This window comes from Bacillus rossius, chromosome 14 (genome assembly GCF_032445375.1).
Source record: "Bacillus rossius redtenbacheri isolate Brsri chromosome 14, Brsri_v3, whole genome shotgun sequence".
Classification (NCBI taxonomy): Eukaryota; Metazoa; Arthropoda; class Insecta; order Phasmatodea; family Bacillidae; genus Bacillus; species Bacillus rossius.
In genome coordinates this window covers 29,166,021-29,192,992 of record NC_086341.1, presented here as the reverse complement: position 1 = coordinate 29,192,992, position 26,972 = coordinate 29,166,021, and positions in this window count along the sequence as shown.

Genomic DNA, 26,972 nt, shown 5'->3' with positions numbered 1-26,972 from the left:
AGTGTGCCGGACAGAGGTGCAAGTCCAGCTCCACAGGCCTGCGGGCCAGTGTGCCGGACAGAGGTGCGAGTCCAGCTCCACAGGTCTGCGGGCCAGTGTGCCGGACAGAGGTGGGAGTCCAGCTCCACAGGGCTGCGGGCCAGTGTGCCGGACAGAGGTGGGAGTCCAGCTCCACAAGGCTGCGGGCCAGTGTGCCGGACAGAGGTGCGAGTCCAGCTCCACAGGCCTGCGGGCCAGTGTGCCAGATAGAGGTGGGAGTCCAGCTCCACAGGGCTGCGGGCCAGTGTGCCGGACAGAGGTGCGTGTCCAGCTCCACAGGGCTGCGGGCCAGTGTGCCGGACAGAGGTGCGAGTCCAGCTCCACAGAGATGCGGGACAGTGTGCTGGACAGAGGTGCGAGTCCAGCTCCACAGAGATGCTGGCCAGTGTGCTAGACAGAGGTGCAGGTAGAGCTCCACAGGGCTGCGGGCCAGTGTGCCGGACAGAGGTGCGAGTCCAGCTCCACAGAGATTTTGGCCAGTGTGCTGGACAGAGGTGCAGGTAGAGCTCCACAGGGCTGCGGGCCAGTGTGCTGGACAGAGGTGCGAGTCCAGCTCCACAGAGATGGGGGCCAGTGTGCTGGACAGTGGTGCGAGTCCAGCTCCACAGAGATGCGGGCCAGTGTGCTAGACAGAGGTGCAGGTAGAGCTCCACAGGTCTGCGGGCCAGTGTGCTGGACAGAGGTTCGAGTCCAGCTCCACAGAGATGCGGGCCAGTGTGCTGGACAGAGGTGGGAGTCCAGCTACACAGGCCTGCGGGCCAGTGTGCTGGACAGAGTTGCGAGTCCAGCTCCACAGAAATGCGGGCCAGTGTGCTAGACAGAGGTGCAGGTAGAGCTCCACAGGTCTGTTGGCCAGTGTGCTAGACAGAGCTGCAGGTAGAGCTTTACAGGGCTGCGGGCCAGTGTGCCGGACAGAGGTGCGAGTCCAGCTCCACAGAGATGCGGGCCAGTGTGCTAGACAGATGTGCAGGTAGAGCTCCACAGGTCTGCGGGCCAGTGTGCTAGACAGAGCTGCAGGTAGAGCTTTACAGGGCTGCGGGCCAGTGTGCCGGACAGAGGTGCGAGTCCAGCTCCACACAGATGCGGGCCAGTGTGCTACATAAGGTGCAGGTAGAGCTCCACAGGTCTGCGGGCCAGTGTGCCGGACAGAGGTGTGAGTCCAGCTACACAGGCTGCGGGCCAGTGGGCTGGACAGAGGTGCGAGTCCAGCTCCACAGGTCTGCGGGCCAGTGTGCTGGACAGAGGTGCGAGTCCAGCTCCACAGGCCTGCGGGCCAGTGTGCTGGACAGAGTTGCGAGTCCAGCTCCACAGAGATGCGGGCCAGTGTGCTAGACAGAGGTGCAGGTAGAGCTCCACAGATCTGCGGGCCAGTGTGCTAGACAGAGCTGCAGGTAGAGCTTTACAGGGCTGCGGGCCAGTGTGCCGGACAGAGGTGCGTGTCCAGCTCCACAGAGATGCGGGCCAGTGTGCTAGACAGATGTGCAGGTAGAGCTCCACAGGTCTGCGGGCCAGTGTGCTGGACAGAGGTGCGAGTCCAGCTCCACAGGGCTGCGGGCCAGTGTGCTGGACAGAGGTGCGAGTTCAGCTCCACAGAGATGCAGGCTAGTGTGCTAGACAGAGGTGCAGGTAGAGCTCCACAGGTCTGCGGGCCAGTGTGCTGGACAGAGGTGCGAGTCCAGCTCCACAGGTCTGCGGGCCAGTGTGCTAGACAGAGGTGCAGTTAGAGCTCCACAGGGCTGCGGGCCAGTGTGCCGGACAGAGGTGCGAGTCCAGCTCCACAGGGCTGCGGGCCAGTGTGCTGGAAAGAGGTGGGAGTCCAGCTCCACAGGGCTGCGGGCCAGTGTGCTGGAAAGAGGTGGGAGTCCAGCTCTACAGGCCTGCGGGCCAGTGTGCTGGACAGAAGTGGGAGTCCAGCTCCACAGGGCTGCGGGCCAGTGTGCCGGACAGAGGTGGGAGTCCAGCTCCACAGGGCTGCGGGCCAGTGTGCTGGAAAGAGGTGGGAGTCCAGCTCCACAGGGCTGCGGGCCAGTGTGCTGGAAAGAGGTGGGAGTCCAGCTCCACAGGGCTGCGGGCCAGTGTGCCGGACAGAGGTGGGAGTCCAGCTCCACAGGGCTGCGGGCCAGTGTGCCGGACAGAGGTGCGAGTCCAGCTCTACAGGGCTGCGGGCCAGTGTGCTGGAAAGAGGTGGGAGTCTAGCTCCACAGGGCTGCGGGCCAGTGTGCCGGACAGAGGTGGGAGTCCAGCTCCACAGGGCTGCGGGCCAGTGTGCTGGAAAGAGGTGGGAGTCCAGCTCCACAGGGCTGCGGGCCAGTGTGCTGGAAAGAGGTGGGAGTCCAGCTCCACAGGGCTGCGGGCCAGTGTGCCGGACAGAGGTGGGAGTCCAGCTCCACAGGGCTGCGGTCCAGTATGCCGGACAGAGGTGGGAGTCCAGCTCCACAGGCCTGCGGGCCAGTGTGCTGGACAGAGGTGCGAGTCCAGCTCCACAGGCCTGCGGGCCAGTGTGCTGGACAGAGGTGGGAGTCCAGCTCCACAGGCCTGCGGGCCAGTGTGCCGGACAGAGGTGAGAGTCCAGCTCCACAAGGCTGCGGGCCAGTGTGCCGGACAGAGGTGCGAGTCCAGCTCCACAGGCCTGCGGGCCAGTGTGCCGGATAGAGGTGGGAGTCCAGCTCCACAGGGCTGCGGGCCAGTGTGCCGGACAGAGGTGCGAGTCCAGCTCCACAGGGCTGCGGGCCAGTGTGCCGGACAGAGGTGCGAGTCCAGCTCCACAGAGATGCGGGCCAGTGTGCTGGACAGAGGTGCGAGTCCAGCTCCACAGAGATGCTGGCCAGTGTGCTAGACAGAGGTGCAGGTAGAGCTCCACAGGGCTGCGGGCCAGTGTGCCGGACAGAGGTGCGAGTCCAGCTCCACAGAGATGCGGGCCAGTGTGCTGGACAGAGGTGCAGGTAGAGCTCCACAGGGCTGCGGGCCAGTGTGCTGGACAGAGGTGCGAGTCCAGCTCCACAGAGATGCGGGCCAGTGTGCTGGACAGAGGTGCGAGTCCAGCTCCACAGAGATGCGGGCCAGTGTGCTAGACAGAGGTGCAGGTAGAGCTCCACAGGTCTGCGGGCCAGTGTGCTGGACAGAGGTGCGAGTCCAGCTCCACAGAGATGCGGGCCAGTGTGCTAGACAGAGGTGCAGGTAGAGCTCCACAGGTCCGCGGGCCAGTGTGCTGGACAGAGGTTCGAGTCCAGCTCCACAGAGATGCGGGCCAGTGTGCTGGACAGAGGTGGGAGTCCAGCTACACAGGCCTGCGGGCTAGTGGGCTGGACAGAGGTGCGAGTCTAGCTCCACAAATCTGCGGGCCAGTGTGCTGGACAGAGGTGCGAGTCCAGCTCCACAAGCCTGCGGGCCAGTGTGCTGGACAGAGTTGCGAGTCCAGCTCCACAGAGATGCGGGCCAGTGTGCTAGACAGAGGTGCAGGTAGAGCTCCACAGGTCTGCGGGCCAGTGTGCTAGACAGAGCTGCAGGTAGAGCTTTACAGGGCTGCGGGCCAGTGTGCCGGACAGAGGTGCGAGTCCAGCTCCACAGAGATGCGGGCCAGTGTGCTAGACAGATGTGCAGGTAGAGCTCCACAGGTCTGCGGGCCAGTGTGCTAGACAGAGGTGCAGGTAGAGCTCCACAGGTCTGCGGGCTAGTGTGCTGGACAGAGGTTCGAGTCCAGCTCCACAGAGATGCGGGCCAGTGTGCTGGACAGAGGTGGGAGTCCAGCTACACAGGCCTGCGGGCCAGTGGGCTGGACAGAGGTGCGAGTCTAGCTCCACAAATCTGCGGGCCAGTGTGCTGGACAGAGGTGCGAGTCCAGCTCCACAGGCCTGCGGGCCAGTGTGCTGGACAGAGTTGCGAGTCCAGCTCCACAGAGATGCGGGCCAGTGTGCTAGACAGAGGTGCAGGTAGAGCTCCACAGGTCTGCGGGCCAGTGTGCTGGACAGAGCTGCAGGTAGAGCTTTACAGGGCTGCGGGCCAGTGTGCCGGACAGAGGTGCGAGTCCAGCTCCACAGAGATGCGGGCCAGTGTGCTAGACAGATGTGCAGGTAGAGCTCCACAGGTCTCCGGGCCAGTGTGCTAGACAGAGCTGCAGATAGAGCTTTACAGGGCTGCGGGCCAGTGTGCCGGACAGAGGTGCGAGTCCAGCTCCACACAGATACGGGCCAGTGTGCTACATAAGGTGCAGGTAGAGCTCCACAGGTCTGCGGGCCAGTGTGCCGGACAGAGGTTTGAGTCCAGCTACACAGGCTGCGGGCCAGTGGGCTGGACAGAGGTGCGAGTCCAGCTCCACAGGTCTGCGGGCCAGTGTGCTGGACAGAGGTGCGAGTTCAGCTCCACAGGCCTGCGGGCCAGTGTGCTGGACAGAGTTGCGAGTCCAGCTCCACAGAGATGCGGGCCAGTGTGCTAGACAGAGGTGCAGGTAGAGCTCCACAGATCTGCGGGCCAGTGTGCTAGACAGAGCTGCAGGTAGAGCTTTACAGGGCTGCGGGCCAGTGTGCCGGACAGAGGTGCGAGTCCAGCTCCACAGAGATGCGGGCCAGTGTGCTAGACAGATGTGCAGGTAGAGCTCCACAGGTCTGCGGGCCAGTGTGCTGGACAGAGGTGCGAGTCCAGCTCCACAGGGCTGCGGGCCAGTGTGCTGGACAGAGGTGCGAGTTCAGCACCACAGAGATGCAGGCTAGTGTGCTAGACAGAGGTGCAGGTAGAGCTCCACAGGTCTGCGGGCCAGTGTGCTGGACAGAGGTGCGAGTCCAGCTCCACAGGTCTGCGGGCCAGTGTGCTAGACAGAGGTGCAGTTAGAGCTCCACAGGGCTGCGGGCCAGTGTGCCGGACAGAGGTGCGAGTCCAGCTCCACAGGGCTGCGGGCCAGTGTGCTGGAAAGAGGTGGGAGTCCAGCTCCACAGGGCTGCGGGCCAGTGTGCTGGAAAGAGGTGGGAGTCCAGCTCTACAGGCCTGCGGGCCAGTGTGCTGGACAGAGGTGGGAGTCCAGCTCCACAGGGCTGCGGGCCAGTGTGCCGGACAGAGGTGGGAGTCCAGCTCCACAGGGCTGCGGGCCAGTGTGCTGGAAAGAGGTGGGAGTCCAGCTCCACAGGGCTGCGGGCCAGTGTGCTGGAAAGAGGTGGGAGTCCAGCTCCACAGGGCTGCGGGCCAGTGTGCCGGACAGAGGTGGGAGTCCAGCTCCACAGGGCTGCGGGCCAGTGTGCCGGACAGAGGTGCGAGTCCAGCTCCACAGGGCTGCGGGCCAGTGTGCTGGAAAGAGGTGGGAGTCTAGCTCCACAGGGCTGCGGGCCAGTGTGCCGGACAGAGGTGGGAGTCCAGCTCCACAGGGCTGCGGGCCAGTGTGCTGGAAAGAGGTGGGAGTCCAGCTCCACAGGGCTGCGGGCCAGTGTGCTGGAAAGAGGTGGGAGTCCAGCTCCACAGGGCTGCGGGCCAGTGTGCCGGACAGAGGTGGGAGTCCAGCTCCACAGGGCTGCGGTCCAGTGTGCCGGACAGAGGTGCGAGTCCAGCTCCACAGGGCTGCGGGCCAGTGTGCTGGAAAGAGGTGGGAGTCCAGCTCCACAGGGCTGCGGGCCAGTGTGCTGGAAAGAGGTGGGAGTCCAGCTCTACAGGTCTGCGGGCCAGTGTGCTAGACAGAGGTGGGAGTCCAGCTCCACAGGCCTGCGGGCCAGTGTGCCGGACAGAGGTGGGAGTCCAGCTCCACAGGGCTGCGGGCCAGTGTGCCGGACAGAGGTGGGAGTCCAGCTCCACAGGGCTGCGGGCCAGTGTGCCGGACAGAGGTGGGAGTCCAGCTCCACAGGGCTGCGGGCCAGTGTGCCGGACAGAGGTGCGAGTCCAGCTCCACAGGCCTGCGGGCCAGTGTGCCGGACAGAGGTGGGAGTCCAGCTACACAGGCCTGCGGGCCAGTGTGCTGGACAGAGGTGCGAGTCCAGCTCCACAGGCCTGCGGGCCAGTGTGCCGGACAGAGGTGGGAGTCCAGCTACACAGGCCTGCGGGCCAGTGGGCTGGACAGAGGTGCGAGTCCAGCTCCACAGGTCTGCGGGCCAGTGTGCTGGACAGAGGTGGGAGTCCAGCTACACAGGCCTGCGGGCCAGTGGGCTGGACAGAGGTGCAAGTCCAGCTCCACAGGTCTCCGGGCCAGTGTGCTAGACAGAGGTGCAGGTAGAGCTCCACAGGCCTGCGGGCCAGTGTGCTGGACAGAGGTGCGAGTCCAGCTCCACAGGGCTGCGGGCCAGTGTGCTGGACAGAGTTGCGAAACAGCTCCACAGAGATGCGGGCCAGTGTGCTAGACAGAGGTGAAGGTACAGCTCCACAGGTCTTCGGGCCAGTGTGCTGGACAGAGGTGAGAGTCCAGCTCCACAGAGATGCGGGCCAGTGTGCTAGACAGAGGTGCGAGTCCAGCTCCACAGGGCTGCGGGCCAGTGTGCTAGACAGAGGTGCAGGTAGAGCTCCACAGGGCTGCGGGCCAGTGTGCCGGACAGAGGTGCGAGTCCAGCTCCACAGAGATGCGGGCCAGTGTGCTGGACAGAGGTGCAGGTAGAGCTCCACAGGGCTGCGGGCCAGTGTGCTGGACAGAGGTGCGAGTCCAGCTCCACAGAGATGCGGGCCAGTGTGCTAGTCAGAAGTGCAGGTAGAGCTCCACAGGTCTGCGGGCCAGTGTGCTGGACAGAGGTGCGAGTCCAGCTCCACAGAGATGCGGGCCAGTGTGCTGGACAGAGGTGCAGGTAGAGCTCCATAGGTCTGCGGGCCAGTGTGTTGGACAGAGGTGCAGGTAGAGCTCCACAGGGCTGCGGGCCAGTGTGCCGGACAGAGGTGCAAGTCCAGCTCCACAGGCCTGCGGGCCAGTGTGCCGGACAGAGGTGCGAGTCCAGCTCCACAGGTCTGCGGGCCAGTGTGCCGGACAGAGGTGGGAGTCCAGCTCCACAGGGCTGCGGGCCAGTGTGCCGGACAGAGGTGGGAGTCCAGCTCCACAAGGCTGCGGGCCAGTGTGCCGGACAGAGGTGCGAGTCCAGCTCCACAGGCCTGCGGGCCAGTGTGCCAGATAGAGGTGGGAGTCCAGCTCCACAGGGCTGCGGGCCAGTGTGCCGGACAGAGGTGCGTGTCCAGCTCCACAGGGCTGCGGGCCAGTGTGCCGGACAGAGGTGCGAGTCCAGCTCCACAGAGATGCGGGACAGTGTGCTGGACAGAGGTGCGAGTCCAGCTCCACAGAGATGCTGGCCAGTGTGCTAGACAGAGGTGCAGGTAGAGCTCCACAGGGCTGCGGGCCAGTGTGCCGGACAGAGGTGCGAGTCCAGCTCCACAGAGATTTTGGCCAGTGTGCTGGACAGAGGTGCAGGTAGAGCTCCACAGGGCTGCGGGCCAGTGTGCTGGACAGAGGTGCGAGTCCAGCTCCACAGAGATGGGGGCCAGTGTGCTGGACAGTGGTGCGAGTCCAGCTCCACAGAGATGCGGGCCAGTGTGCTAGACAGAGGTGCAGGTAGAGCTCCACAGGTCTGCGGGCCAGTGTGCTGGACAGAGGTTCGAGTCCAGCTCCACAGAGATGCGGGCCAGTGTGCTGGACAGAGGTGGGAGTCCAGCTACACAGGCCTGCGGGCCAGTGTGCTGGACAGAGTTGCGAGTCCAGCTCCACAGAAATGCGGGCCAGTGTGCTAGACAGAGGTGCAGGTAGAGCTCCACAGGTCTGTTGGCCAGTGTGCTAGACAGAGCTGCAGGTAGAGCTTTACAGGGCTGCGGGCCAGTGTGCCGGACAGAGGTGCGAGTCCAGCTCCACAGAGATGCGGGCCAGTGTGCTAGACAGATGTGCAGGTAGAGCTCCACAGGTCTGCGGGCCAGTGTGCTAGACAGAGCTGCAGGTAGAGCTTTACAGGGCTGCGGGCCAGTGTGCCGGACAGAGGTGCGAGTCCAGCTCCACACAGATGCGGGCCAGTGTGCTACATAAGGTGCAGGTAGAGCTCCACAGGTCTGCGGGCCAGTGTGCCGGACAGAGGTGTGAGTCCAGCTACACAGGCTGCGGGCCAGTGGGCTGGACAGAGGTGCGAGTCCAGCTCCACAGGTCTGCGGGCCAGTGTGCTGGACAGAGGTGCGAGTCCAGCTCCACAGGCCTGCGGGCCAGTGTGCTGGACAGAGTTGCGAGTCCAGCTCCACAGAGATGCGGGCCAGTGTGCTAGACAGAGGTGCAGGTAGAGCTCCACAGATCTGCGGGCCAGTGTGCTAGACAGAGCTGCAGGTAGAGCTTTACAGGGCTGCGGGCCAGTGTGCCGGACAGAGGTGCGTGTCCAGCTCCACAGAGATGCGGGCCAGTGTGCTAGACAGATGTGCAGGTAGAGCTCCACAGGTCTGCGGGCCAGTGTGCTGGACAGAGGTGCGAGTCCAGCTCCACAGGGCTGCGGGCCAGTGTGCTGGACAGAGGTGCGAGTTCAGCTCCACAGAGATGCAGGCTAGTGTGCTAGACAGAGGTGCAGGTAGAGCTCCACAGGTCTGCGGGCCAGTGTGCTGGACAGAGGTGCGAGTCCAGCTCCACAGGTCTGCGGGCCAGTGTGCTAGACAGAGGTGCAGTTAGAGCTCCACAGGGCTGCGGGCCAGTGTGCCGGACAGAGGTGCGAGTCCAGCTCCACAGGGCTGCGGGCCAGTGTGCTGGAAAGAGGTGGGAGTCCAGCTCCACAGGGCTGCGGGCCAGTGTGCTGGAAAGAGGTGGGAGTCCAGCTCTACAGGCCTGCGGGCCAGTGTGCTGGACAGAAGTGGGAGTCCAGCTCCACAGGGCTGCGGGCCAGTGTGCCGGACAGAGGTGGGAGTCCAGCTCCACAGGGCTGCGGGCCAGTGTGCTGGAAAGAGGTGGGAGTCCAGCTCCACAGGGCTGCGGGCCAGTGTGCTGGAAAGAGGTGGGAGTCCAGCTCCACAGGGCTGCGGGCCAGTGTGCCGGACAGAGGTGGGAGTCCAGCTCCACAGGGCTGCGGGCCAGTGTGCCGGACAGAGGTGCGAGTCCAGCTCTACAGGGCTGCGGGCCAGTGTGCTGGAAAGAGGTGGGAGTCTAGCTCCACAGGGCTGCGGGCCAGTGTGCCGGACAGAGGTGGGAGTCCAGCTCCACAGGGCTGCGGGCCAGTGTGCTGGAAAGAGGTGGGAGTCCAGCTCCACAGGGCTGCGGGCCAGTGTGCTGGAAAGAGGTGGGAGTCCAGCTCCACAGGGCTGCGGGCCAGTGTGCCGGACAGAGGTGGGAGTCCAGCTCCACAGGGCTGCGGTCCAGTATGCCGGACAGAGGTGGGAGTCCAGCTCCACAGGCCTGCGGGCCAGTGTGCTGGACAGAGGTGCGAGTCCAGCTCCACAGGCCTGCGGGCCAGTGTGCTGGACAGAGGTGGGAGTCCAGCTCCACAGGCCTGCGGGCCAGTGTGCCGGACAGAGGTGAGAGTCCAGCTCCACAAGGCTGCGGGCCAGTGTGCCGGACAGAGGTGCGAGTCCAGCTCCACAGGCCTGCGGGCCAGTGTGCCGGATAGAGGTGGGAGTCCAGCTCCACAGGGCTGCGGGCCAGTGTGCCGGACAGAGGTGCGAGTCCAGCTCCACAGGGCTGCGGGCCAGTGTGCCGGACAGAGGTGCGAGTCCAGCTCCACAGAGATGCGGGCCAGTGTGCTGGACAGAGGTGCGAGTCCAGCTCCACAGAGATGCTGGCCAGTGTGCTAGACAGAGGTGCAGGTAGAGCTCCACAGGGCTGCGGGCCAGTGTGCCGGACAGAGGTGCGAGTCCAGCTCCACAGAGATGCGGGCCAGTGTGCTGGACAGAGGTGCAGGTAGAGCTCCACAGGGCTGCGGGCCAGTGTGCTGGACAGAGGTGCGAGTCCAGCTCCACAGAGATGCGGGCCAGTGTGCTGGACAGAGGTGCGAGTCCAGCTCCACAGAGATGCGGGCCAGTGTGCTAGACAGAGGTGCAGGTAGAGCTCCACAGGTCTGCGGGCCAGTGTGCTGGACAGAGGTGCGAGTCCAGCTCCACAGAGATGCGGGCCAGTGTGCTAGACAGAGGTGCAGGTAGAGCTCCACAGGTCCGCGGGCCAGTGTGCTGGACAGAGGTTCGAGTCCAGCTCCACAGAGATGCGGGCCAGTGTGCTGGACAGAGGTGGGAGTCCAGCTACACAGGCCTGCGGGCTAGTGGGCTGGACAGAGGTGCGAGTCTAGCTCCACAAATCTGCGGGCCAGTGTGCTGGACAGAGGTGCGAGTCCAGCTCCACAAGCCTGCGGGCCAGTGTGCTGGACAGAGTTGCGAGTCCAGCTCCACAGAGATGCGGGCCAGTGTGCTAGACAGAGGTGCAGGTAGAGCTCCACAGGTCTGCGGGCCAGTGTGCTAGACAGAGCTGCAGGTAGAGCTTTACAGGGCTGCGGGCCAGTGTGCCGGACAGAGGTGCGAGTCCAGCTCCACAGAGATGCGGGCCAGTGTGCTAGACAGATGTGCAGGTAGAGCTCCACAGGTCTGCGGGCCAGTGTGCTAGACAGAGGTGCAGGTAGAGCTCCACAGGTCTGCGGGCTAGTGTGCTGGACAGAGGTTCGAGTCCAGCTCCACAGAGATGCGGGCCAGTGTGCTGGACAGAGGTGGGAGTCCAGCTACACAGGCCTGCGGGCCAGTGGGCTGGACAGAGGTGCGAGTCTAGCTCCACAAATCTGCGGGCCAGTGTGCTGGACAGAGGTGCGAGTCCAGCTCCACAGGCCTGCGGGCCAGTGTGCTGGACAGAGTTGCGAGTCCAGCTCCACAGAGATGCGGGCCAGTGTGCTAGACAGAGGTGCAGGTAGAGCTCCACAGGTCTGCGGGCCAGTGTGCTGGACAGAGCTGCAGGTAGAGCTTTACAGGGCTGCGGGCCAGTGTGCCGGACAGAGGTGCGAGTCCAGCTCCACAGAGATGCGGGCCAGTGTGCTAGACAGATGTGCAGGTAGAGCTCCACAGGTCTCCGGGCCAGTGTGCTAGACAGAGCTGCAGATAGAGCTTTACAGGGCTGCGGGCCAGTGTGCCGGACAGAGGTGCGAGTCCAGCTCCACACAGATACGGGCCAGTGTGCTACATAAGGTGCAGGTAGAGCTCCACAGGTCTGCGGGCCAGTGTGCCGGACAGAGGTTTGAGTCCAGCTACACAGGCTGCGGGCCAGTGGGCTGGACAGAGGTGCGAGTCCAGCTCCACAGGTCTGCGGGCCAGTGTGCTGGACAGAGGTGCGAGTTCAGCTCCACAGGCCTGCGGGCCAGTGTGCTGGACAGAGTTGCGAGTCCAGCTCCACAGAGATGCGGGCCAGTGTGCTAGACAGAGGTGCAGGTAGAGCTCCACAGATCTGCGGGCCAGTGTGCTAGACAGAGCTGCAGGTAGAGCTTTACAGGGCTGCGGGCCAGTGTGCCGGACAGAGGTGCGAGTCCAGCTCCACAGAGATGCGGGCCAGTGTGCTAGACAGATGTGCAGGTAGAGCTCCACAGGTCTGCGGGCCAGTGTGCTGGACAGAGGTGCGAGTCCAGCTCCACAGGGCTGCGGGCCAGTGTGCTGGACAGAGGTGCGAGTTCAGCACCACAGAGATGCAGGCTAGTGTGCTAGACAGAGGTGCAGGTAGAGCTCCACAGGTCTGCGGGCCAGTGTGCTGGACAGAGGTGCGAGTCCAGCTCCACAGGTCTGCGGGCCAGTGTGCTAGACAGAGGTGCAGTTAGAGCTCCACAGGGCTGCGGGCCAGTGTGCCGGACAGAGGTGCGAGTCCAGCTCCACAGGGCTGCGGGCCAGTGTGCTGGAAAGAGGTGGGAGTCCAGCTCCACAGGGCTGCGGGCCAGTGTGCTGGAAAGAGGTGGGAGTCCAGCTCTACAGGCCTGCGGGCCAGTGTGCTGGACAGAGGTGGGAGTCCAGCTCCACAGGGCTGCGGGCCAGTGTGCCGGACAGAGGTGGGAGTCCAGCTCCACAGGGCTGCGGGCCAGTGTGCTGGAAAGAGGTGGGAGTCCAGCTCCACAGGGCTGCGGGCCAGTGTGCTGGAAAGAGGTGGGAGTCCAGCTCCACAGGGCTGCGGGCCAGTGTGCCGGACAGAGGTGGGAGTCCAGCTCCACAGGGCTGCGGGCCAGTGTGCCGGACAGAGGTGCGAGTCCAGCTCCACAGGGCTGCGGGCCAGTGTGCTGGAAAGAGGTGGGAGTCTAGCTCCACAGGGCTGCGGGCCAGTGTGCCGGACAGAGGTGGGAGTCCAGCTCCACAGGGCTGCGGGCCAGTGTGCTGGAAAGAGGTGGGAGTCCAGCTCCACAGGGCTGCGGGCCAGTGTGCTGGAAAGAGGTGGGAGTCCAGCTCCACAGGGCTGCGGGCCAGTGTGCCGGACAGAGGTGGGAGTCCAGCTCCACAGGGCTGCGGTCCAGTGTGCCGGACAGAGGTGCGAGTCCAGCTCCACAGGGCTGCGGGCCAGTGTGCTGGAAAGAGGTGGGAGTCCAGCTCCACAGGGCTGCGGGCCAGTGTGCTGGAAAGAGGTGGGAGTCCAGCTCTACAGGTCTGCGGGCCAGTGTGCTAGACAGAGGTGGGAGTCCAGCTCCACAGGCCTGCGGGCCAGTGTGCCGGACAGAGGTGGGAGTCCAGCTCCACAGGGCTGCGGGCCAGTGTGCCGGACAGAGGTGGGAGTCCAGCTCCACAGGGCTGCGGGCCAGTGTGCCGGACAGAGGTGGGAGTCCAGCTCCACAGGGCTGCGGGCCAGTGTGCCGGACAGAGGTGCGAGTCCAGCTCCACAGGCCTGCGGGCCAGTGTGCCGGACAGAGGTGGGAGTCCAGCTACACAGGCCTGCGGGCCAGTGTGCTGGACAGAGGTGCGAGTCCAGCTCCACAGGTCTGCGGGCCAGTGTGCTGGACAGAGGTGCGAGTCCAGCTCCACAGGGCTGCGGGCCAGTGTGCCGGACAGAGGTGCGAGTCCAGCTCCACAGGGCTGCGGGCCAGTGTGCCGGACAGAGGTGCGAGTCCAGCTTCACAGGGCTGCGGGCCAGTCTGCTGGACAGAGGTGCGAGTCCAGCTTCACAGGTCTGCGGGCCAGTGTGCCGGACAGAGGTGCGAGTCCAGCTCCACAGGGCTGCGGGCCAGTGTGCCGGACAGAGGTGGGAGTCCAGCTCCACAGGCCTGCGGGCCAGTGTGCTGGACAGAGGTGCGAGTCCAGCTCCACAGGCCTGCGGGCCAGTGTGCCGGACAGAGGTGGGAGTCCAGCTCCACAGGCCTGCGGGCCAGTGTGCCGGACAGAGGTGGGAGTCCAGCTCCACAGGGCTGCGGGCCAGTGTGCCGGACAGAGGTGGGAGTCCAGCTCCACAGGGCTGCGGGCCAGTGTGCCGGACAGAGGTGCGAGTCCAGCTCCACAGGCCTGCGGGCCAGTGTGCTGGACAGAGGTGCGAGTCCAGCTCCACAGGTCTGCCGGCCAGTGTGCTGGACAGAGGTGCGAGTCCAGCTCCACAGAGATGCGGGCCAGTGTGCTAGACAGAGGTGCAGGTAGAGCTCCACAGGTCTGCGGGCCAGTGTGCCGGACAGAGGTGCGAGTCCAGCTCCACAGGCCTGCGGGCCAGTGTGCCGGACAGAGGTGGGAGTCCAGCTACACAGGCCTGCGGGCCAGTGGGCTGGACAGAGGTGCGAGTCCAGCTCCACAGGTCTGCGGGCCAGTGTGCTAGACAGAGGTGCAGGTAGAGCTCCACAGGCCTGCGGGCCAGTGTGCTGGACAGAGGTGCGAGTCCAGCTCCACAGGCCTGCGGGCCAGTGTGCCGGACAGAGGTGGGAGTCCAGCTACACAGGCCTGCGGGCCTGTGTGCCTGACAGAGGTGCGAGTCCAGCTCCACAGAGATGCGGGCCAGTGTGCTAGACAGAGGTGCGAGTCCAGCTCCACAGGGCTGCGGGCCAGTGTGCTAGACAGAGGTGCAGGTAGAGCTACACAGGGCTGCGGGCCAGTGTGCCGGACAGAGGTGCGAGTCCAGCTCCACAGAGATGCGGGCCAGTGTGCTGGACAGAGGTGCAGGTAGAGCTCCACAGGGCTGCGGGCCAGTGTGCTGGACAGAGGTGCGAGTCCAGCTCCACAGAGATGCGGGCCAGTGTGCTAGACAGAGGTGCAGGTAGAGCTCCACAGGTCTGCGGGCCAGTGTGCTGGACAGAGGTGCGAGTCCAGCTCCACAGAGATGCGGGCCAGTGTGCTGGACAGAGGTGCAGGTAGAGCTCCACAGGTCTGCGGGCCAGTGTGTTGGACAGAGGTGCAGGTAGAGCTCCACAGGGCTGCGGGCCAGTGTGCCGGACAGAGGTGCGAGTCCAGCTCCACAGGCCTGCGGGCCAGTGTGCCGGACAGAGGTGCGAGTCCAGCTCCACAGGTCTGCGGGCCAGTGTGCCGGACAGAGGTGGGAGTCCAGCTCCACAGAGCTGCGGGCCAGTGTGCCGGACAGAGGTGAGAGTCCAGCTCCACAAGGCTGCGGGCCAGTGTGCCGGACAGAGGTGCGAGTCCAGCTCCACAGGCCTGCGGGCCAGTGTGCCGGATAGAGGTGAGAGTCCAGCTCCACAGGGCTGCGGGCCAGTGTGCCGGACAGAGGTGCGAGTCCAGCTCCACAGGGCTGCGGGCCAGTGTGCCGGACAGAGGTGCGAGTCCAGCTCCACAGAGATGCGGGCCAGTGTGCTGGACAGAGGTGCGAGTCCAGCTCCACAGAGATGCTGGCCAGTGTGCTAGACAGAGGTGCAGGTAGAGCTCCACAGGGCTGCGGGCCAGTGTGCCGGACAGAGGTGCGAGTCCAGCTCCACAGAGATGCGGGCCAGTGTGCTGGACAGAGGTGCAGGTAGAGCTCCACAGGGCTGCGGGCCAGTGTGCTGGACAGAGGTGCGAGTCCAGCTCCACAGAGATGCGGGCCAGTGTGCTGGACAGAGGTGCGAGTCCAGCTCCACAGAGATGCGGGCCAGTGTGCTAGACAGAGGTGCAGGTAGAGCTCCACAGGTCTGCGGGCCAGTGTGCTGGACAGAGGTGCGAGTCCAGCTCCACAGAGATGCGGGCCAGTGTGCTAGACAGAGGTGCAGGTAGAGTTCCACAGGTCCGCGGGCCAGTGTGCTGGACAGAGGTTCGAGTCCAGCTCCACAGGGCTGCGGGCCAGTGTGCTGGAAAGAGGTGGGAGTCCAGCTCCACAGGGCTGCGGGCCAGTGTGCCGGACAGAGGTGGGAGTCCAGCTCCACAGGCCTGCGGGCCAGTGTGCCGGACAGAGGTGGGAGTCCAGCTCCACAGGGCTGCGGGCCAGTGTGCCGGACAGAGGTGGGAGTCCAGCTCCACAGGCCTGCGGGCCAGTGTGCCGGACAGAGGTGGGAGTCCAGCTACACAGACCTGCGGGCCAGTGTGCTGGACAGAGGTGCGAGTCCAGCTCCACAGGTCTGCGGGCCAGTGTGCTGGACAGAGGTGCGAGTCCAGCTCCACAGAGATGCGGGCCAGTGTGCTAGACAGAGGTGCAGGTAGAGCTCCACAGGTCTGCGGGCCAGTGTGCCGGACAGAGGTGCGAGTCCAGCTCCACAGGCCTGCGGGCCAGTGTGCCGGACAGAGGTGGGAGTCCAGCTACACAGGCCTGCGGGCCAGTGGGCTGGACAGAGGTGCGAGTCCAGCTCCACAGGTCTGCGGGCCAGTGTGCTGGACAGAGGTGGGAGTCCAGCTACACAGGCCTGCGGGCCAGTGGGCTGGACAGAGGTGCAAGTCCAGCTCCACAGGTCTCCGGGCCAGTGTGCTAGACAGAGGTGCAGGTAGAGCTCCACAGGCCTGCGGGCCAGTGTGCTGGACAGAGGTGCGAGTCCAGCTCCACAGGGCTGCGGGCCAGTGTGCTGGACAGAGTTGCGAAACAGCTCCACAGAGATGCGGGCCAGTGTGCTAGACAGAGGTGAAGGTAGAGCTCCACAGGTCTTCGGGCCAGTGTGCTGGACAGAGGTGAGAGTCCAGCTCCACAGAGATGCGGGCCAGTGTGCTAGACAGAGGTGCGAGTCCAGCTCCACAGGGCTGCGGGCCAGTGTGCTAGACAGAGGTGCAGGTAGAGCTCCACAGGGCTGCGGGCCAGTGTGCCGGACAGAGGTGCGAGTCCAGCTCCACAGAGATGCGGGCCAGTGTGCTGGACAGAGGTGCAGGTAGAGCTCCACAGGGCTGCGGGCCAGTGTGCTGGACAGAGGTGCGAGTCCAGCTCCACAGAGATGCGGGCCAGTGTGCTAGTCAGAAGTGCAGGTAGAGCTCCACAGGTCTGCGGGCCAGTGTGCTGGACAGAGGTGCGAGTCCAGCTCCACAGAGATGCGGGCCAGTGTGCTGGACAGAGGTGCAGGTAGAGCTCCATAGGTCTGCGGGCCAGTGTGTTGGACAGAGGTGCAGGTAGAGCTCCACAGGGCTGCGGGCCAGTGTGCCGGACAGAGGTGCAAGTCCAGCTCCACAGGCCTGCGGGCCAGTGTGCCGGACAGAGGTGCGAGTCCAGCTCCACAGGTCTGCGGGCCAGTGTGCCGGACAGAGGTGGGAGTCCAGCTCCACAGGGCTGCGGGCCAGTGTGCCGGACAGAGGTGGGAGTCCAGCTCCACAAGGCTGCGGGCCAGTGTGCCGGACAGAGGTGCGAGTCCAGCTCCACAGGCCTGCGGGCCAGTGTGCCAGATAGAGGTGGGAGTCCAGCTCCACAGGGCTGCGGGCCAGTGTGCCGGACAGAGGTGCGTGTCCAGCTCCACAGGGCTGCGGGCCAGTGTGCCGGACAGAGGTGCGAGTCCAGCTCCACAGAGATGCGGGCCAGTGTGCTGGACAGAGGTGCGAGTCCAGCTCCACAGAGATGCTGGCCAGTGTGCTAGACAGAGGTGCAGGTAGAGCTCCACAGGGCTGCGGGCCAGTGTGCCGGACAGAGGTGCGAGTCCAGCTCCACAGAGATGCGGGCCAGTGTGCTGGACAGAGGTGCAGGTAGAGCTCCACAGGGCTGCGGGCCAGTGTGCTGGACAGAGGTGCGAGTCCAGCTCCACAGAGATGGGGGCCAGTGTGCTGGACAGTGGTGCGAGTCCAGCTCCACAGAGATGCGGGCCAGTGTGCTAGACAGAGGTGCAGGTAGAGCTCCACAGGTCTGCGGGCCAGTGTGCTGGACAGAGGTTCGAGTCCAGCTCCACAGAGATGCGGGCCAGTGTGCTGGACAGAGGTGGGAGTCCAGCTACACAGGCCTGCGGGCCAGTGTGCTGGACAGAGTTGCGAGTCCAGCTCCACAGAAATGCGGGCCAGTGTGCTAGACAGAGGTGCAGGTAGAGCTCCACAGGTCTGTTGGCCAGTGTGCTAGACAGAGCTGCAGGTAGAGCTTTACAGGGCTGCGGGCCAGTGTGCCGGACAGAGGTGCGAGTCCAGCTCCACAGAGATGCGGGCCAGTGTGCTAGACAGATGTGCAGGTAGAGCTCCACAGGTCTGCGGGCCAGTGTGCTAGACAGAGCTGCAGGTAGAGCTTTACAGGGCTGCGGGCCAGTGTGCCGGACAGAGGTGCGAGTCCAGCTCCACACAGATGCGGGCCAGTGTGCTACATAAGGTGCAGGTAGAGCTCCACAGGTCTGCGGGCCAGTGTGCCGGACAGAGGTGTGAGTCCAGCTACACAGGCTGCGGGCCAGTGGGCTGGACAGAGGTGCGAGTCCAGCTCCACAGGTCTGCGGGCCAGTGTGCTGGACAGAGGTGCGAGTCCAGCTCCACAGGCCTGCGGGCCAGTGTGCTGGACAGAGTTGCGAGTCCAGCTCCACAGAGATGCGGGCCAGTGTGCTAGACAGAGGTGCAGGTAGAGCTCCACAGGTCTGCGGGCCAGTGTGCTGGACAGAGGTGCGAGTCCAGCTCCACAGGTCTGCGGGCCAGTGTGCTAGACAGAGGTGCAGTTAGAGCTCCACAGGGCTGCGGGCCAGTGTGCCGGACAGAGGTGCGAGTCCAGCTCCACAGGGCTGCGGGCCAGTGTGCTGGAAAGAGGTGGGAGTCCAGCTCCACAGGGCTGCGGGCCAGTGTGCTGGAAAGAGGTGGGAGTCCAGCTCTACAGGCCTGCGGGCCAGTGTGCTGGACAGAAGTGGGAGTCCAGCTCCACAGGGCTGCGGGCCAGTGTGCCGGACAGAGGTGGGAGTCCAGCTCCACAGGGCTGCGGGCCAGTGTGCTGGAAAGAGGTGGGAGTCCAGCTCCACAGGGCTGCGGGCCAGTGTGCTGGAAAGAGGTGGGAGTCCAGCTCCACAGGGCTGCGGGCCAGTGTGCCGGACAGAGGTGGGAGTCCAGCTCCACAGGGCTGCGGGCCAGTGTGCCGGACAGAGGTGCGAGTCCAGCTCCACAGGGCTGCGGGCCAGTGTGCTGGAAAGAGGTGGGAGTCTAGCTCCACAGGGCTGCGGGCCAGTGTGCCGGACAGAGGTGGGAGTCCAGCTCCACAGGGCTGCGGGCCAGTGTGCTGGAAAGAGGTGGGAGTCCAGCTCCACAGGGCTGCGGGCCAGTGTGCTGGAAAGAGGTGGGAGTCCAGCTCCACAGGGCTGCGGGCCAGTGTGCCGGACAGAGGTGGGAGTCCAGCTCCACAGGGCTGCGGTCCAGTATGCCGGACAGAGGTGGGAGTCCAGCTCCACAGGCCTGCGGGCCAGTGTGCTGGACAGAGGTGCGAGTCCAGCTCCACAGGCCTGCGGGCCAGTGTGCCGGACAGAGGTGGGAGTCCAGCTCCACAGGCCTGCGGGCCAGTGTGCCGGACAGAGGTGGGAGTCCAGCTCCACAGGCCTGCGGGCCAGTGTGCCGGACAGAGGTGGGAGTCCAGCTCCACAGGGCTGCGGGCCAGTGTGCCGGACAGAGGTGGGAGTCCAGCTCCACAGGGCTGCGGGCCAGTGTGCCGGACAGAGGTGCGAGTCCAGCTCCACAGGCCTGCGGGCCAGTGTGCCGGACAGAGGTGGGAGTCCAGCTACACAGGCCTGCGGGCCAGTGTGCTGGACAGAGGTGCGAGTCCAGCTCCACAGGTCTGCGGGCCAGTGTGCTGGACAGAGGTGCGAGTCCAGCTCCACAGAGATGCGGGCCAGTGTGCTAGACAGAGGTGCAGGTAGAGCTCCACAGGTCTGCGGGCCAGTGTGCCGGACAGAGGTGCGAGTCCAGCTCCACAGGCCTGCGGGCCAGTGTGCCGGACAGAGGTGGGAGTCCAGCTACACAGGCCTGCGGGCCAGTGGGCTGGACAGAGGTGCGAGTCCAGCTCCACAGGCCTGCGGGCCAGTGTGCCGGACAGAGGTGGGAGTCCAGCTACACAGGCCTGCGGGCCTGTGTGCCTGACAGAGGTGCGAGTCCAGCTCCACAGAGATGCGGGCCAGTGTGCTAGACAGAGGTGCGAGTCCAGCTCCACAGGGCTGCGGGCCAGTGTGCTAGACAGAGGTGCAGGTAGAGCTACACAGGGCTGCGGGCCAGTGTGCCGGACAGAGGTGCGAGTCCAGCTCCACAGAGATGCGGGCCAGTGTGCTGGACAGAGGTGCAGGTAGAGCTCCACAGGGCTGCGGGCCAGTGTGCTGGACAGAGGTGCGAGTCCAGCTCCACAGAGATGCGGGCCAGTGTGCTAGACAGAGGTGCAGACAGAGCTCCACAGGTCTGCGGGCCAGTGTGCTGGACAGAGGTGCGAGTCCAGCTCCACAGAGATGCGGGCCAGTGTGCTGGACAGAGGTGCAGGTAGAGCTCCACAGGTCTGCGGGCCAGTGTGTTGGACAGAGGTGCAGGTAGAGCTCCACAGGGCTGCGGGCCAGTGTGCCGGACAGAGGTGCGAGTCCAGCTCCACAGGCCTGCGGGCCAGTGTGCCGGACAGAGGTGCGAGTCCAGCTCCACAGGTCTACGGGCAAGTGTGCCGGACAGAGGTGGGAGTCCAGCTCCACAGGGCTGCGGGCCAGTGTGGCGGACAGAGGTGAGAGTCCAGCTCCACAAGGCTGCGGGCCAGTGTGCCGGACAGAGGTGCGAGTCCAGCTCCACAGGCCTGCGGGCCAGTGTGCCGGATAGAGGTGGGAGTCCAGCTCCACAGGGCTGCGGGCCAGTGTGCCGGACAGAGGTGCGAGTCCAGCTCCACAGGGCTGCGGGCCAGTGTGCCGGACAGAGGTGCGAGTCCAGCTCCACAGAGATGCGGGCCAGTGTGCTGGACAGAGGTGCGAGTCCAGCTCCACAGAGATGCTGGCCAGTGTGCTAGACAGAGGTGCAGGTAGAGCTCCACAGGGCTGCGGGCCAGTGTGCCGGACAGAGGTGCGAGTCCAGCTCCACAGAGATGCGGGCCAGTGTGCTGGACAGAGGTGCAGGTAGAGCTCCACAGGGCTGCGGGCCAGTGTGCTGGACAGAGGTGCGAGTCCAGCTCCACAGAGATGCGGGCCAGTGTGCTGGACAGAGGTGCGAGTCCAGCTCCACAGAGATGCGGGCCAGTGTGCTAGACAGAGGTGCAGGTAGAGCTCCACAGGTCTGCGGGCCAGTGTGCTGGACAGAGGTGCGAGTCCAGCTCCACAGAGATGCGGGCCAGTGTGCTAGACAGAGGTGCAGGTAGAGCTCCACAGGTCCGCGGGCCAGTGTGCTGGACAGAGGTTCGAGTCCAGCTCCACAGAGATGCGGGCCAGTGTGCTGGACAGAGGTGGGAGTCCAGCTACACAGGCCTGCGGGCCAGTGGGCTGGACAGAGGTGCGAGTCTAGCTCCACAAATCTGCGGGCCAGTGTGCTGGACAGAGGTGCGAGTCCAGCTCCACAAGCCTGCGGGCCAGTGTGCTGGACAGAGTTGCGAGTCCAGCTCCACAGAGATGCGGGCCAGTGTGCTAGACAGAGGTGCAGGTAGAGCTCCACAGGTCTGCGGGCCAGTGTGCTAGACAGAGCTGCAGGTAGAGCTTTACAGGGCTGCGGGCCAGTGTGCCGGACAGAGGTGCGAGTCCAGCTCCACAGAGATGCGGGCCAGTGTGCTAGACAGATGTGCAGGTAGAGCTCCACAGGTCTGCGGGCCAGTGTGCTAGACAGAGCTGCAGGTAGAGCTTTACAGAGCTGCGGGCCAGTGTGCCGGACAGAGGTGCGAGTCCAGCTCCACAGAGATGCGGGCCAGTGTGCCGGACAGAGGTGGGAGTCCAGCTCCACAGGGCTGCGGGCCAGTGTGCCGGACAGAGGTGGGAGTCCAGCTCCACAGGGCTGCGGGCCAGTGTGCCGGACAGAGGTGGGAGTCCAGCTCCACAGGTCTGCGGGCCAGTGTGCCGGACAGAGGTGGGAGTCCAGCTCCACAGGTCTGCGGACCAGTGTGCTAGACAGAGGTGGGAGTCCAGCTCCACAGGCCTGCGGGCCAGTGTGCCGGACAGAGGTGCGAGTCCAGCTCCACAGAGATGCGGGCCAGTGTGCTGGACAGAGGTGCAGGTAGAGCTCCACAGGGCTGCGGGCCAGTGTGCTGGACAGAGGTGCGAGTCCAGCTCCACAGAGATGCGGGCCAGTGTGCTGGACAGTGGTGCGAGTCCAGCTCCACAGAGATGCGGGCCAGTGTGCTAGACAGAGGTGCAGGTAGAGCTCCACAGGTCTGCGGGCCAGTGTGCTGGACAGAGGTTCGAGTCCAGCTCCACAGAGATGCGGGCCAGTGTGCTGGACAGAGGTGGGAGTCCAGCTACACAGGCCTGCGGGCCAGTGGGCTGGACAGAGGTGCGAGTCTAGCTCCACAAATCTGCGGGCCAGTGTGCTGGACAGAGGTGCGAGTCCAGCTCCACAGGCCTGCGGGCCAGTGTGCTGGACAGAGTTGCGAGTCCAGCTCCACAGAGATGCGGGCCAGTGTGCTAGACAGAGGTGCAGGTAGAGCTCCACAGGTCTGCGGGCCAGTGTGCTGGACAGAGCTGCAGGTAGAGCTTTACAGGGCTGCGGGCCAGTGTACCGGACAGAGGTGCGAGTCCAGCTCCACAGAGATGCGGGCCAGTGTGCTAGACAGATGTGCAGGTAGAGCTCCACAGGTCTGCGGGCCAGTGTGCTAGACAGAGCTGCAGATAGAGCTTTACAGGGCTGCGGGCCAGTGTGCCGGACAGAGGTGCGAGTCCAGCTCCACACAGATACGGGCCAGTGTGCTACATAAGGTGCAGGTAGAGCTCCACAGGTCTGCGGGCCAGTGTGCCGGACAGAGGTGTGAGTCCAGCTACACAGGCTGCGGGCCAGTGGGCTGGACAGAGGTGCGAGTCCAGCTCCACAGGTCTGCGGGCCAGTGTGCTGGACAGAGGTGCGAGTTCAGCTCCACAGGCCTGCGGGCCAGTGTGCTGGACAGAGTTGCGAGTCCAGCTCCACAGAGATGCGGGCCAGTGTGCTAGACAGAGGTGCAGGTAGAGCTCCACAGATCTGCGGGCCAGTGTGCTAGACAGAGCTGCAGGTAGAGCTTTACAGGGCTGCGGGCCAGTGTGCCGGACAGAGGTGCGAGTCCAGCTCCACAGAGATGCGGGCCAGTGTGCTAGACAGATGTGCAGGTAGAGCTCCACAGGTCTGCGGGCCAGTGTGCTGGACAGAGGTGCGAGTCCAGCTCCACAGGGCTGCGGGCCAGTGTGCTGGACAGAGGTGCGAGTTCAGCACCACAGAGATGCAGGCTAGTGTGCTAGACAGAGGTGCAGGTAGAGCTCCACAGGTCTGCGGGCCAGTGTGCTGGACAGAGGTGCGAGTCCAGCTCCACAGGTCTGCGGGCCAGTGTGCTAGACAGAGGTGCAGTTAGAGCTCCACAGGGCTGCGGGCCAGTGTGCCGGACAGAGGTGCGAGTCCAGCTCCACAGGGCTGCGGGCCAGTGTGCTGGAAAGAGGTGGGAGTCCAGCTCCACAGGGCTGCGGGCCAGTGTGCTGGAAAGAGGTGGGAGTCCAGCTCTACAGGCCTGCGGGCCAGTGTGCTGGACAGAGGTGGGAGTCCAGCTCCACAGGGCTGCGGGCCAGTGTGCCGGACAGAGGTGGGAGTCCAGCTCCACAGGGCTGCGGGCCAGTGTGCTGGAAAGAGGTGGGAGTCCAGCTCCACAGGGCTGCGGGCCAGTGTGCTGGAAAGAGGTGGGAGTCCAGCTCCACAGGGCTGCGGGCCAGTGTGCCGGACAGAGGTGGGAGTCCAGCTCCACAGGGCTGCGGGCAATTGTGCCGGACAGAGGTGCGAGTCCAGCTCCACAGGGCTGCGGGCCAGTGTGCCGGAAAGAGGTGGGAGTCTAGCTCCACAGGGCTGCGGGCCAGTGTGCCGGACAGAGGTGGGAGTCCAGCTCCACAGGGCTGCGGGCCAGTGTGCTGGAAAGAGGTGGGAGTCCAGCTCCACAGGGCTGCGGGCCAGTGTGCTGGAAAGAGGTGGGAGTCCAGCTCCACAGGGCTGCGGGCCAGTGTGCCGGACAGAGGTGGGAGTCCAGCTCCACAGGGCTGCGGTCCAGTGTGCCGGACAGAGGTGCGAGTCCAGCTCCACAGGGCTGCGGGCCAGTGTGCTGGAAAGAGGTGGGAGTCCAGCTCCACAGGGCTGCGGGCCAGTGTGCTGGAAAGAGGTGGGAGTCCAGCTCTACAGGTCTGCGGGCCAGTGTGCTAGACAGAGGTGGGAGTCCAGCTCCACAGGCCTGCGGGCCAGTGTGCCGGACAGAGGTGGGAGTCCAGCTCCACAGGGCTGCGGGCCAGTGTGCCGGACAGAGGTGGGAGTCCAGCTCCACAGGGCTGCGGGCCAGTGTGCCGGACAGAGGTAAGAGTCCAGCTCCACAGGGCTGCGGGCCAGTGTGCCGGACAGAGGTGCGAGTCCAGCTCCACAGGCCTGCGGGCCAGTGTGCCGGACAGAGGTGGGAGTCCAGCTACACAGGCCTGCGGGCCAGTGTGCTGGACAGAGGTGCGAGTCCAGCTCCACAGGTCTGCGGGCCAGAGTGCTGGACAGAGGTGCGAGTCCAGCTCCACAGGGCTGCGGGCCAGTGTGCCGGACAGAGGTGCGAGTCCAGCTCCACAGGGCTGCGGGCCAGTGTGCCGGACAGAGGTGCGAGTCCAGCTTCACAGGGCTGCGGGCCAGTCTGCTGGACAGAGGTGCGAGTCCAGCTCCACAGGTCTGCGGGCAAGTGTGCCGGACAGAGGTGCGAGTCCAGCTCCACAGGGCTGCGGGCCAGTGTGCCGGACAGAGGTGGGAGTCCAGCTCCACAGGCCTGCGGGCCAGTGTGCTGGACAGAGGTGCGAGTCCAGCTCCACAGGCCTGCGGGCCAGTGTGCCGGACAGAGGTGGGAGTCCAGCTCCACAGGCCTGCGGGCCAGTGTGCCGGACAGAGGTGGGAGTCCAGCTCCACAGGGCTGCGGGCCAGTGTGCCGGACAGAGGTGGGAGTCCAGCTCCACAGGGCTGCGGGCCAGTGTGCCGGACAGAGGTGCGAGTTTAGCTCCACAGGCCTGCGGGCCAGTGTGCTGGACAGAGGTGCGAGTCCAGCTCCACAGGTCTGCCGGCCAGTGTGCTGGACAGAGGTGCGAGTCCAGCTCCACAGAGATGCGGGCCAGTGTGCTAGACAGAGGTGCAGGTAGAGCTCCACAGGTCTGCGGGCCAGTGTGCCGTACAGAGGTGGGAGTCCAGCTCCACAGGCCTGCGGGCCAGTGTGCCGGACAGAGGTGGGAGTCCAGCTACACAGGCCTGCGGGCCAGTGGGCTGGACAGAGGTGCGAGTCCAGCTCCACAGGTCTGCGGGCCAGTGTGCTAGACAGAGGTGCAGGTAGAGCTCCACAGGCCTGCGGGCCAGTGTGCTGGACAGAGGTGCGAGTCCAGCTCCACATGCCTGCGGGCCAGTGTGCCGGACAGAGGTGGGAGTCCAGCTACACAGGCCTGCGGGCCTGTGTGCCTGACAGAGGTGCGAGTCCAGCTCCACAGAGATGCGGGCCAGTGTGCTAGACAGAGGTGCGAGTCCAGCTCCACAGGGCTGCGGGCCAGTGTGCTAGACAGAGGTGCAGGTAGAGCTACACAGGGCTGCGGGCCAGTGTGCCGGACAGAGGTGCGAGTCCAGCTCCACAGAGATGCGGGCCAGTGTGCTGGACAGAGGTGCAGGTAGAGCTCCACAGGGCTGCGGGCCAGTGTGCTGGACAGAGGTGCGAGTCCAGCTCCACAGAGATGCGGGCCAGTGTGCTAGACAGAGGTGCAGGTAGAGCTCCACAGGTCTGCGGGCCAGTGTGCTGGACAGAGGTGCGAGTCCAGCTCCACAGAGATGCGGGCCAGTGTGCTGGACAGAGGTGCAGGTAGAGCTCCACAGGTCTGCGGGCCAGTGTGTTGGACAGAGGTGCAGGTAGAGCTCCACAGGGCTGCGGGCCAGTGTGCCGGACAGAGGTGCGAGTCCAGCTCCACAGGCCTGCGGGCCAGTGTGCCGGACAGAGGTGCGAGTCCAGCTCCACAGGTCTGCGGGCCAGTGTGCCGGACAGAGGTGGGAGTCCAGCTCCACAGGGCTGCGGGCCAGTGTGCCGGACAGAGGTGAGAGTCCAGCTCCACAAGGCTGCGGGCCAGTGTGCCGGTCAGAGGTGCGAGTCCAGCTCCACAGGCCTGCGGGCCAGTGTGCCGGATAGAGGTGAGAGTCCAGCTCCACAGGGCTGCGGGCCAGTGTGCCGGACAGAGGTGCGAGTCCAGCTCCACAGGGCTGCGGGCCAGTGTGCCGGACAGAGGTGCGAGTCCAGCTCCACAGAGATGCGGGCCAGTGTGCTGGACAGAGGTGCGAGTCCAGCTCCACAGAGATGCTGGCCAGTGTGCTAGACAGAGGTGCAGGTAGAGCTCCACAGGGCTGCGGGCCAGTGTGCCGGACAGAGGTGCGAGTCCAGCTCCACAGAGATGCGGGCCAGTGTGCTGGACAGAGGTGCAGGTAGAGCTCCACAGGGCTGCGGGCCAGTGTGCTGGACAGAGGTGCGAGTCCAGCTCCACAGAGATGCGGGCCAGTGTGCTGGACAGAGGTGCGAGTCCAGCTCCACAGAGATGCGGGCCAGTGTGCTAGACAGAGGTGCAGGTAGAGCTCCACAGGTCTGCGGGCCAGTGTGCTGGACAGAGGTGCGAGTCCAGCTCCACAGAGATGCGGGCCAGTGTGCTAGACAGAGGTGCAGGTAGAGTTCCACAGGTCCGCCGGCCAGTGTGCTGGACAGAGGTTCGAGTCCAGCTCCACAGAGATGCGGGCGAGTGTGCTGGACAGAGGTGGGAGTCCAGCTACACAGACCTGCGGGCCAGTGGGCTGGACAGAGGTGCGAGTCTAGCTCCACAAATCTGCGGGCCAGTGTGCTGGACAGAGGTGCGAGTCCAGCTCCACAGGCCTGCGGGCCAGTGTGCTGGACAGAGTTGCGAGTCCAGCTCCACAGAGATGCGGGCCAGTGTGCTAGACAGAGGTGCAGGTAGAGCTCCACAGGTCTGCGGGCCAGTGTGCTAGACAGAGCTGCAGGTAGAGCTTTACAGGGCTGCGGGCCAGTGTGCCGGACAGAGGTGCGAGTCCAGCTCCACAGAGATTAGGGCCAGTGTGCTAGACAGATGTGCAGGTACAGCTCCACAGGTCTGCGGGCCAGTGTGCTAGACAGAGCTGCAGGTAGAGCTTTACAGGGCTGCGGGCCAGTGTGCCGGACAGAGGTGCGAGTCCCTCTACAGAGATGCGGGCCAGTGTGCTACATAAGGTGCAGGTAGAGCTCCACAGGTCTGCGGGCCAGTGTGCCGGACAGAGGTGGGAGTCCAGCTACACAGGCCTGCGGGCCAGTGGGCTGGACAGAGGTGCGAGTCCAGCTCCACAGGTCTGCGGGCCAGTGTGCTGGACAGAGGTGCGAGTCCAGCTCCACAGGCCTGCGGGCCAGTGTGCTGGACAGAGTTGCGAGTCCAGCTCCACAGAGATGCGGGCCAGTGTGCTAGACAGAGGTGCAGGTAGAGCTCCACAGATCTGCGGGCCAGTGTGCTAGACAGAGCTGCAGGTAGAGCTTTACAGGGCTGCGGGCCAGTGTGCCGGACAGAGGTGCGAGTCCAGCTCCACAGAGATGCGGGCCAGTGTGCTAGACAGATGTGCAGGTAGAGCTCCACAGGTCTGCGGGCCAGTGTGCTGGA